At 35.4% G+C, this 12,112-nt stretch overlaps 1 long non-coding RNA gene across 1 annotated transcript; it reads left to right on the top strand.

The window, feature by feature from the left end:
* The first annotated feature begins 8,058 nt into the window (after positions 1 to 8,058).
* On the top strand, positions 8,059 to 11,906 carry LOC135084173 (uncharacterized). The gene is made up of 3 exons (XR_010259776.1): positions 8,059 to 8,444; positions 9,030 to 10,957; positions 11,543 to 11,906. It is a non-coding gene; the product is annotated as an uncharacterized LOC135084173 (long non-coding RNA).
* The last annotated feature ends 206 nt before the right edge of the window (positions 11,907 to 12,112 follow it).

A 12,112-nucleotide genomic window follows, 5' to 3' on the forward strand; every position in this document is an offset into this window, starting at 1 on the left:
TGTTTGTACTGTTTTCATATATGTTTTTTATTATGTTAATATATTTCTGATCTATTGTTAGTGAGTTGAGTGACTTCCAGATGGAACTGTGGCTAATGCTATCGAAGGCTTTACTATAATCTATAAAGGCCACATAAAGGGGTCTGTTAAATTCCCTGTATTTTTCTATTACTTGTTCTATTGTCTGTAGATGGTCGGTAGTGCTGAAACCTGAGCGAAAACCTGCTTGCTCTATAGGTTGTGAGCTGTCAATTTCTTGAGCTATTCGTTTGAGTAATATTGAAGCAAAGAGTTTGTAGGTACTTGCAAGAAGACTGATTGGTCTATAGTTACCTATGTCGCACGGGTCGCCTTTTTTAAAAAGTAAAATGATGTCTGACGAGCACCATTTTTTCGGAACTGTTTCTGATTCTAGAATCATATTAAATAGTTTAGTCAGGTGGTATACTAAGACTGGTGCTCCAATTTTTATAGCTTCATTACTGATTCCATCAGAACCGGGACTTTTTTCGTTTTTTAATTGTTTTATATGTGTGTACACCTCCCATTCATCGATTGAGTGGACCGTGTTAGTTTTTGTTTCGTTAGTCTCTTGATTATTATCAGTGATAGTGTTGTCCCTATTCTTGTATAGGTTTCTATAGAAGTTTGTAGCATGTTCTATCACTTTTTTTCTTGACTTGGTTTCCTCTGATTTGTGGTTAAGGTTCTGTATCCAGTCTTTATGTGTGGTTAGCTCCTTGAACGCCCTTTTTGTACTCCTGTACTTGACTAAATTTTTTGTTATGATGTTGTATCTGTATTTGTTGTAATCCTTTTTTATTGCTTTATTTGTGGCTTTGTACAATCGGCTAAGTTCCGCTTTCAGTTCGTTGTTCTTGTTTTGTGTCTTGATTAACTCTGTTCGTCTTCTGATTAGTAGTTCTGTATCTTTGCTGAAAATTTTATTTGGTTTGTTTTCTGTTTCATGGTGTGTTTTCAGGCTGTCTAATATAGCGTTTTCGAGCTGATTGTAGTAGGCCTGTACGTCGGTAGCTTTGATTAGTTTGTCTGAGGAATTCATGATTTCGCTAAGACTTTTCAAGTATTTGTCAATGTCTTCGCTTGTTTTGGGGGTTAAATAATACATGACATCAACTGACTCCATGCCGACGTTATAAAAAGATATTATGAGACATGTAAGTAAAGGCTCCATAAGAACAAAACTAAAGTTTTTTTTTTAATATTTGACGATTTGTAAGCAAGCACTATTTAAACTATAGTCTCCCAATGATTTCCATGTTGATTCAGCGGTGGACGTCCTTGCCTGAAATGATGATGATTATAATAGTCCATGCAAATAAAGGAATTTTGACTTTATCACTTCCCCCTTTGATAATCGAACCTAGAACACTTAGTACAATCAAGACTGAATAGTAAACATTCCTGCAATTAAAAAATAATTAAAAGCACAATTTATTTAAAAGCTTTATTTAGTTCTTTAGAGCCCAACAAGTAAGTGCGCCATCCAGTTGGCAACTTTAGCATAGCAATAAGATAAAAATAAGTTCTGCTCAGTCAACGAACTATATAGGTGAGGTTCAAGGCGACGTGAGTAATCTTTCTTGGCGACTTTATTCAATAAGAATCGAGTTTTCAAGGCATTCACTTGCAAAGTCCGCGACAATATAAACACACAATTTTACTAACAAATAGATAAAAATTGACGCCAAGCTGTCTATGTATAAAAACTCATAAAACTCATTTATTTTTGCGAATAGGCTTTTAAAAAGCACTTTTACACGTCCCAATAATAACCCTACAACTGCATCGGGACAATAAATGGGCCACTGAGAAGAAGCAGCGTAAGAAACTCAGTCACTATTAGTATCATGAGATTTAATAAAAAAATAAATAAATTCTTTATTGACGTAGATTACACTTAAAACATATCAAACAATAATAAGGAGATAAACCTATGTGATATTAAGCAATACTTATCGTGAGCTTAAAGTTTGTACAACTCTTTGAGAGTTTCAGGACCTAGTGGTATATCATGCAAAGAAGACGCATGGAAACAATTAAGCAAGCTTTCTTGCAAAGTTAAGCTGAGTTGCACCACCTAACTTTGACCGTAAATATCACGATAACTGGTGTTTTTGTATGGAGTTTGACGGAATTTTGACGTTTGTCAAAGTTAAAATAAGATGGCGCAACCCAGCCTTAGTTTCAAAAACAGCACGTCACGCTAAAAACTATGTAATTGCATTATTGTAACATTATCTTCGGTGGCAGAGTGAATTAAATTATTACTCTGATTAGATTTTTATCATAATAATGTTAAAAAACTACCAGTATCCATTGGCGCGGACTATAAAGCTCTTAAGCCTGTTTCCGAACCAATTAAGTATCGATAAAATAGAAAACATTTATCGCCATTCGAATGTAAAGTGTCCGCTGTGCTAGAGTAGGTATTATTATGAGAAACGACACAAAAACTATGCTAAGTATGTTTATTTTTTTAAACATGTGACAGAAGAAAAAAATATCTTTGGATAAATTATAATAAACTAACTATTAAAACTAACTTTTGCCCGGGCTTCACCCGCGTGAAATTTTGTCTGAAACAGAAAACTTTATCGCGCGCGTCCCTGTTTCAAAAACCGGGATAAAAACTATCCTATGTCCTTTCCCGGGACTCGAACTATCAGATAGACGGACAGAGACACTTTCGCATTTTTAATAATAGTAGGGAAGTAGGGATTGGAAATTCGTAATGTACTTAAATGCCTGTTAACTACGTAAGTGCGAAAATGTTTTGGACAATACCGTATACAATGTTTGTCCATTTTACTAGCACTAATAATACCCAAAATAGTCAAAATTTAACAGTACCTGTTTATTATTCCCAAAATGAAATATCACATTAGATCATCATTTACTAGTTCATCAATAGTTATGTGGTATTTTCCCATCCAATACGTTCGCAATACATATAAAATTACCATGGGGACAGTCGTCATTCACCATTACATAATCATTAATGATCAAGGCCATAACCCAAATCCCTTTACATATTAAAATACCTAGCTTGAATCAATATTTATTCAAACGTAAGGAAAAAGTTTTAGCGGAGGCCCTTGAGGTAGCGGGAGTAGACTTGAGGAAAAGCTGCTTCTCCCACTGCCAGTTGTATGTGGCATGCTGGAAGCTTGGGGATTCTAGCACCCGTAGGAAAATAAAAAAAAAATTAAGAAATACTGCGGTAGGTGTAGTATTCGATTTCGTTGTAAAAAGATAATATCCCCGAGAAACTTTCATCAGATCAAAGGCCGAGCTTCATGTTCATTAAACATAACAAAATTTCATTTAAATCCCTACATTTTGTTAAAGATTTTATATTTTATAACTAACTATTCAAATATTTAATAACGTTAAAAACCATTTCAAAATCCCATGAAAACGTTTTCGACTTCTACGCGGACGAAGTCGCGGGTAAAAGATAGTTTACCATAAAGACCAGTTTCACCGGTTCCCAAAGTTTCAAGTTACAGTTGGCGTTGCATGTCATTTGACATTTAAAGATAAGGAACTGGTAGATTCACAAGTCCTTCTTGTTATTAATTAATTTACTTAAAATGCTATCTAATACAATATTGCCTGCCTTTAACTGTCGGATTAATTTAATTTCTGAAACATTGACGTAAAAAATATATAAAACAATTTATAAATACTCACTTTTTCATTATTTTTCCCGCTCTAAAACAAGTTACAGACGAAAATATTAAGTGCTGGTGGTTCACACGCGAATGCGAATGCTTAGTCGATGACACCACGCGAATTGAAATTCGCCCGTTACTTACGATGGCGGCTAATTGCAAAGTTTAGCCAACAAGCCTCAATTGGGGCTTAATAATTAATTAACTCAAATAGTTCCGCAGTCCAATTAATTGAGCCCGCAATAACAATTGTTTTCTATTGTCTTGTTGCTGTATAAATGATTAGAGAAGACCGCTAATCTCTTAGGCCTAAAGAACTCTAGACAAAATAACATTCGCCTAATTTTTTTGTTTGTCTTTACTACGAGAAACGATCACAAATTGGATCTGTCACGATGTATATTGTGTACCGAGTCCTATGTAGATTCGACTATGTGTTTCGCTTCTCTACCTTTCACAAGGTTAGCCTTTGTTTATCACCTGTCATCCGCTTTGCAATGGAGTTACGTCAAACCTTAACTTCGAACTCCTCCTTATGTTCTTCTGATTAATTTCGTTGCGGGTCCAATGACAGTTTAACTTTTCCCCGGGACAAACTTGGCCTTCACTGGTTGGGTTTTTATGACGGTCAAGCTGTAGATCCTGGCTACACAGGAGTTGCAGGAGTGGGAACGAGAGGTGGGAATAGTCCCGTACCTTTCACAATGAAGTTAAATTAAAGCAGAGAGTGTTATCTACAGACACAATTAGATCGGGATATAGCAAATCTTCAATTACAAACAAAATGTAAGAGCGAAGGAGTCTGAGTTTCAGTCGCTGCTTTTTCAGTTCTGGCCCCTAAGCAGTAGTAGAATCAACATTGTTTAATAGATTTGTTCACCTATTGGAGAGAATGCTATGGCAAATCAGACGTCATTTTTTGCTAACCAGTTACGGTACCTTATGTTTAGTGAGCGTGACGCAAATGATCAAGTATTGAACCCGGGTCCAAAGCTCAAAAGCTGGTTAAGAAACATCCCGTACGCAAGTCAAAGTTAGCTTATTGATTGCTTTATTAAACTCCAATAACAAGCTGGATATGCCGCTGTCTGTAGTTTAGCGCAAAATCGCCTTTTTTGCAAGATCTATCTATAAAGTTATTCATAGTCACGCTTGTAATCATTCTTTTAATAAACACGCAGAGCCAATAAAGCCAGTTTTCAGAAGAATTTATAACGAAAATATCCTTGGATTATTACTACTAAAATCCTTTGGATATGCATTTTATAGAGCTCCATTAAAACATTATTCTAATCCAAAACTCAATTGATTTAAGACGACAAAAAGGCTACATTACGCTACATCGACTACAAAGAAAAAACTACCTTAATAATGGGATCAAATAAATAGTGTAATATAGGGGATTTCTCAACCGCTGCATGAAACCGTCGGTAGGTAAATAGGATGCGTTATTCACACGTGACTTAGAAACTTATTTTACACAAAATTAGACACTTTTTACTTTTTTACAAAAAAATAAGACATTTTTTAATTCTTTAATCCATCCATTTTAACTCGCACCGTTTCCAACACGTGGGTTTTAAACGTGATATTTAAAAAAACTTATCCGACGTTTCACATAAAATGCTGCCTACTTAAAACCACACAACGCTCACCTGTGTTTTAAAGAATCTAGGTACTTATAATAATATCTATACCTACTAATATTATAAAGCTGAAGAGTTTGTATGTTTGAACGTGTTAATCTCAGAAACTACCGGTACGATTTGTAAAATTATTTTTGTGTTAGATAGCCTATTTATCGAGGAAGGCTTTATGCTATATAACATCACCCTTCAGCGAATAGGGGCGGAATAATAAATGAAAATGTTGCAAAAACGGTAAACTTTATTCAAACCATTTTCACGCGTCCAAAGTCGCGGGCACAGGTAGTCAATTATAAAAAGCATAGAGTAACTTCTAAAATCACGCATCATAAATCATTCACTATACAGGATAAAAAGCAACCTTTCACAGCAATAGCAAACACATTACATAATTTATTGGTGCCTTTTAGTTATGTAAGAATTAAATAATCTTCGCCATCTTTCAATTTCACCATCAAATTGATTGACAATACGTATGGCGACTCCGAAGCGTACAAAAAATGAAGGCAAAAAGCTTTTCTAACTGTATAGAAACGACAGTTAATAATGTAGAGTCAACAAAATAATCAGCAATTGACTTTATTCTACCATATAACTAAAGCAGTAAAGCTCAAAGTCTGTTTCAGGCTTCCATTTTTTTATTATACATAACTAAATAATATAATTTAGCAATTTATTTTACACGGTGACGTAATATTTCTCCCAATCAATCAGTAAAAAATTGACAAAAAACAACATGAGGAAGTATATTCTGCACAAAAAGTCAATTAGATCGGGTCCGTGCTTAATTTTGTTTGTGTGCTATAAATAGGCATTTTCCGTGACAATCAAAACTGAAGGACAGTGGGCTTTCTAACTGGGACGACAAATAATGTGTACCTGCTCGTACTTTTAAAGTTCAATTACTAAAAAGAAACATGAGTCATCATCATCATTTCAGGCAGAGGACGTCCACTGCTGAACTCCGCTTCCTTCAATGATTTTCACATCGCCCGGTTGGTAGCGGCCTGCATCCAGCGCCTTCCTGCTACCTTTATGAGGTCGTCGGTTCACCTTGTGGTGAAAAAAAAACATCTGCTCAGCTGAAAACTTCTCCAGCACAATGGACAGACGACCTCAAGAATATTACAGGCAGTGACTGGATGAAAAAAGAGGGAGATTGAACTCTATGGCATTCAAATTCAAATTTAAAATCTTTATTAGTTTGTAGGCCCCTTTCAGGGCATTTATAATTTATATAGCCTGACCAGGAACATAAAAACCCTCGCCATGTTGCGGAAAATTAATGGTACTAATTTCTTTTAATGGCAACAGTAACTGAAAACTTCATTGACATGTCACCTTGCATGTCAGTCTATTGCTGTCAAAGTGTAAACAAACTTTATTTTAAATGTGCGCAATTGATTTTGTGAATTAAATTGCTAAAATCTTTTTATAGTCGTGAAAGAAAAGTGGTTCACAATGTGTTAAAGTATTTGTCGAAGAGAAATACTAAGGGTTCGGACAATATTTTCATTGAATAATGTTTCCGACAAAGGTTGTCAAATTGACTGACATGTTTATCGTATAGTACAGTCAACTATGAAAATTAGCTGTGGTTTGTTTCAACTACCTATTTTAAAGTTTTTTGTCACTTTGTAAGTATTTAATTTTATGGAATTGGGAAAGAAGTTCCGAGTTTGAAGCGTTCATGAGCAGACATTGTAGTTGAATATTCAAGTTCAGAATTTGATTATTGATGAATAATAATAAAATCTTACTTGCTCCATTGATGGTTTCATTTAATTTATTTAAACCAGTTTACCTATAATATAATATTTTTTTGTTAATTTATGAAAATATTAAATTAGCCTATAATCCTGAATCCTGATACATAAAGTTAGCCTATTAATTTAATACAGGTACGACTGTACCCAGTGTTACACTATCAAATGCAATTGACGCGCCTCTATGCCAGGGTTTTTATGTTCCTGGTCAGGCTATACGTCCCATTTATAGGTTGCCCTATAGCCACTTCTTTTTGCTTGGCTGAAATGTGAAATGTGAGTATTTCATATTTGATAAAAAATCATCAAAATAGCCAGTAGTTTTAAACAAACTACCGCCCGTATTCACAAACGATGATTGCTTAAGTGAAGCAGCAAATTGAACGCACAGCGTTGAATACAGCTCTGTGATTGGTTCGTATGTCATCCAGTGCGTCCACGCGTACTGTGAGACCTCATAGTAATACTCATAGTTTGTGAATACGGGCGCAATCTTCCCAAACTTTCTTAGTTGGGGAGATACTAAAAATAATTCAAATTCAATTACAACTAAATTATTTAAATATGTACAAAGACTTTATATGTATAATTCTCGAAAGATATGACTGTTCAAAAAGATATATTTACATTGTAATTCTGATAAAGATGCTTACAAAAACCGCATGGATACAACATATTTGTCTCGCAATCTGTAATATAAACAACAAGTGGCGTGTTCACGTACAAATACATAATTTAGCGAAATCTGTCACCACTAGTGTTGTTATCGATTGTAAAGACTGTCTAGAATGTCAAGGGAGTATAGTCTATAGTATTGTCATGTGCAATAGTATCGTTAGTGTCAATATGGCATTTTGAAAAAAAAAAGTAAATTATATTACAATACTATTGATCCCACATACTGTAACGGTTAGCGTTACCGCTGACCGTTATCTTAGATCTAAATTCTAATTTAATTACTATTATCTACCTAAATAAATAAACTTTAATAATAATATATCTAAATCAACGTAAACTACCTAACTAAATAACTTAATTAAATAATTTATATTGTTCTACACTAATAAAATAAATAAAATAATAAATCTACAAGCAAACCCGCGCGAAACAAGTTGTTCAATATTTCTTTTGTTCTCTGTCGAGCGGGCGGGCTGTTTTTTATGCATGCGCAAGCGACGCGCCTACGGCCTCGATGCTCCCGCCGCGTCTCGTAGTCCGAGCCAGAGCGTTAATGAGCACGGACGTATCGCTGTCCGTCACCGCCGGACCCGCGATGTACGTAACCTTATAAAACTACAAATATGTAATCGCGTATTGGTGAACCCCGCTACCGGGTGAGTGTTGCAAAAGTATTTTTAATGCCTAGATTTTATACTTGTGCTAAATGTAAGTACCTAGCCGCCATTTTGTTCTTCAAATGTGCTATCCATGTGCTCGGTGTCATTTCATACAAATTTCCTATTTCTATAACTTCCTAATATTATTAATTTACAACTTACTACATTATTAAATAAATAAACTAAATATTTTATGAAATGACATCGACACGTCATGACCTTTAAATGACCTTGTTCGTACTGTAACGACACTTTCTAAAATCTATTTAATTTGCTAAATTGAACTATTCTAATCTTATTCTACTGTTCTAATAATTCTAAATTACTACCTACCTATATTGTTCTATAAATTAATTGCCTACATAGATGATATGCTAAATTATCTTCTACCTACATAATTTAATATTTTGCCTACTTCACTGCAATCACTTTCACTGCACCTATTGTAATTCTGTTTGACTGCCACATCATTACATCACCATTAATTACCAAAAATCATTCCATCTGCTTCGCTAGTATTTTGATGTCGCAGTCAAACGGACAAAAGCTAGCAACTGCTTTAGTGTCCGCTTTGATTCACAGGGTTCACGTTTACCTTCACGCTCATCTTCTTCACTACAAAAACCTGCCATGCATGGTCACCACTGCCGAAACTACCACCTGGGTCTTCAACCCGGCAGAGCTGCCTGCCGTGTCGGACGGCCCGTGCGCACATTCTAAGTGGCCCTACACCACAGTGCGTACGGCCCTAACCGTCTGGCGCGTCGACGACTCTGCGGGCCTACCATCAAGAAGAACCAACCCACATCACCATCAATGCTAGCGAGGACAGTGGTTTGAATATACTACCCCGGTGACGAATCTCGTGCGATATGATAGTTAGCTCGTAACCCACACCCTTAAGGTCTCTTACTCTTAATTGCAATAAATGACTTGTTAACCTAAACTATCTTTTATTTCTCTAATAACTCTAAATTCTAATTATGTCATGGCTCTAAAGCTCCAACCGTGACATTTTGTTAACCTAAACTATCTTTTATTTCTCTAATAACTCTAAATTCTAATTATGTCATGGCCCTAAAGCTACCAACCGTGACATTGGCGCCCATACCGGTCTATTCTATCGCACTTGAGACGTTACCAGTGAGTTTTACTTGTAATGAATGGTTATTTTTGGTGTTGGCATTCAAATAACTTAGTTATAAGATTGTAACTAATATTGTAATCTCTGTGTGGTAGTACTAAACTTGTAATTTTTGTGGAGAATAGCTACACTATTCTACCTACTATAATTTTGTTGAACATGAAATGTATCTACCTACATTTTATAATATTAACTAAATTCTACCTACCTTTGGTAATATTATTTAAATTTTAATCACTACCTACCACACATAGATTTTGTTTAACTAAATTGTAATACTTACTGTCTTATTGTGTAAATTGCAACACACACCCGCGTGCCTACCTAGTATTTTTTTATATTACGTACTCGGTAATTCTAATCTAAAATATATATTTAACTTGTAACTGAAAACGTTACTTCTAAATAAACTATTAAATTAAATAATAAATTGTAAATACTACTAAAAATAAACAATTTATTATACCTACTCGTATCTTACCTACTGGTATCTCTTAAACCTATAATTGAAAATCTACCTTAATTAAAAAGTCTAAAACTATTTTTAACTGTCTTGTCTGACGCACCATCTAAAATGGATTGCAAGGTACACTCTACTTAGTACCTCTTTGCATTGCTTAGGACTTAAGATAGGAAGTTGTTGGGTGCAGCAGTTGCTAAACAACTGCGCATACTTGTAATTAGCTGTAGTCTACCCTACAGATAATATTCCGACCTCTTCATTAAATAATGGTTATCTTATGACTTTCTCTAAATCTTAACTTAATGAATCTTGTGAGTATTATGAGATCTACTAAAAATCATATACTCTGTACGTCAGGTTGCAAGTAAACAGACCTAAAATGTTTATTTTGTTAGTCAGACTCAAGATTAGCTAGTACAGTTGAGATAGCGGATTTTCCTTAGGTAAAATCCTACCGTAAAAAGGGGGATATGTAACGGTTAGCGTTACCGCTGACCGTTATCTTAGATCTAAATTCTAATTTAATTACTATTATCTACCTAAATAAATAAACTTTAATAATAATATATCTAAATCAACGTAAACTACCTAACTAAATAACTTAATTAAATAATTTATATTGTTCTACACTAATAAAATAAATAAAATAATAAATCTACAAGCAAACCCGCGCGAAACAAGTTGTTCAATATTTCTTTTGTTCTCTGTCGAGCGGGCGGGCTGTTTTTTATGCATGCGCAAGCGACGCGCCTACGGCCTCGATGCTCCCGCCGCGTCTCGTAGTCCGAGCCAGAGCGTTAATGAGCACGGACGTATCGCTGTCCGTCACCGCCGGACCCGCGATGTACGTAACCTTATAAAACTACAAATATGTAATCGCGTATTGGTGAACCCCGCTACCGGGTGAGTGTTGCAAAAGTATTTTTAATGCCTAGATTTTATACTTGTGCTAAATGTAAGTACCTAGCCGCCATTTTGTTCTTCAAATGTGCTATCCATGTGCTCGGTGTCATTTCATACAAATTTCCTATTTCTATAACTTCCTAATATTATTAATTTACAACTTACTACATTATTAAATAAATAAACTAAATATTTTATGAAATGACATCGACACGTCATGACCTTTAAATGACCTTGTTCGTACTGTAACGACACTTTCTAAAATCTATTTAATTTGCTAAATTGAACTATTCTAATCTTATTCTACTGTTCTAATAATTCTAAATTACTACCTACCTATATTGTTCTATAAATTAATTGCCTACATAGATGATATGCTAAATTATCTTCTACCTACATAATTTAATATTTTGCCTACTTCACTGCAATCACTTTCACTGCACCTATTGTAATTCTGTTTGACTGCCACATCATTACATCACCATTTATTACCAAAAATCATTCCATCTGCTTCGCTAGTATTTTGATGTCGCAGTCAAACGGACAAAAGCTAGCAACTGCTTTAGTGTCCGCTTTGATTCACAGGGTTCACGTTTACCTTCACGCTCATCTTCTTCACTACAAAAACCTGCCATGCATGGTCACCACTGCCGAAACTACCACCTGGGTCTTCAACCCGGCAGAGCTGCCTGCCGTGTCGGACGGCCCGTGCGCACATTCTAAGTGGCCCTACACCACAGTGCGTACGGCCCTAACCGTCTGGCGCGTCGACGACTCTGCGGGCCTACCATCAAGAAGAACCAACCCACATCACCATCAATGCTAGCGAGGACAGTGGTTTGAATATACTACCCCGGTGACGAATCTCGTGCGATATGATAGTTAGCTCGTAACCCACACCCTTAAGGTCTCTTACTCTTAATTGCAATAAATGACTTGTTAACCTAAACTATCTTTTATTTCTCTAATAACTCTAAATTCTAATTATGTCATGGCTCTAAAGCTCCAACCGTGACATTTTGTTAACCTAAACTATCTTTTATTTCTCTAATAACTCTAAATTCTAATTATGTCATGGCTCTAAAGCTCCAACCGTGACAATACGGGTTTACTATCGATAGTATTGTGATTTATAATAGTACTAGCGGCCGCCCG

This window comes from Ostrinia nubilalis, chromosome 25 (genome assembly GCF_963855985.1).
Source record: "Ostrinia nubilalis chromosome 25, ilOstNubi1.1, whole genome shotgun sequence".
In the NCBI taxonomy this organism is placed as follows: domain Eukaryota; kingdom Metazoa; phylum Arthropoda; class Insecta; order Lepidoptera; family Crambidae; genus Ostrinia; species Ostrinia nubilalis.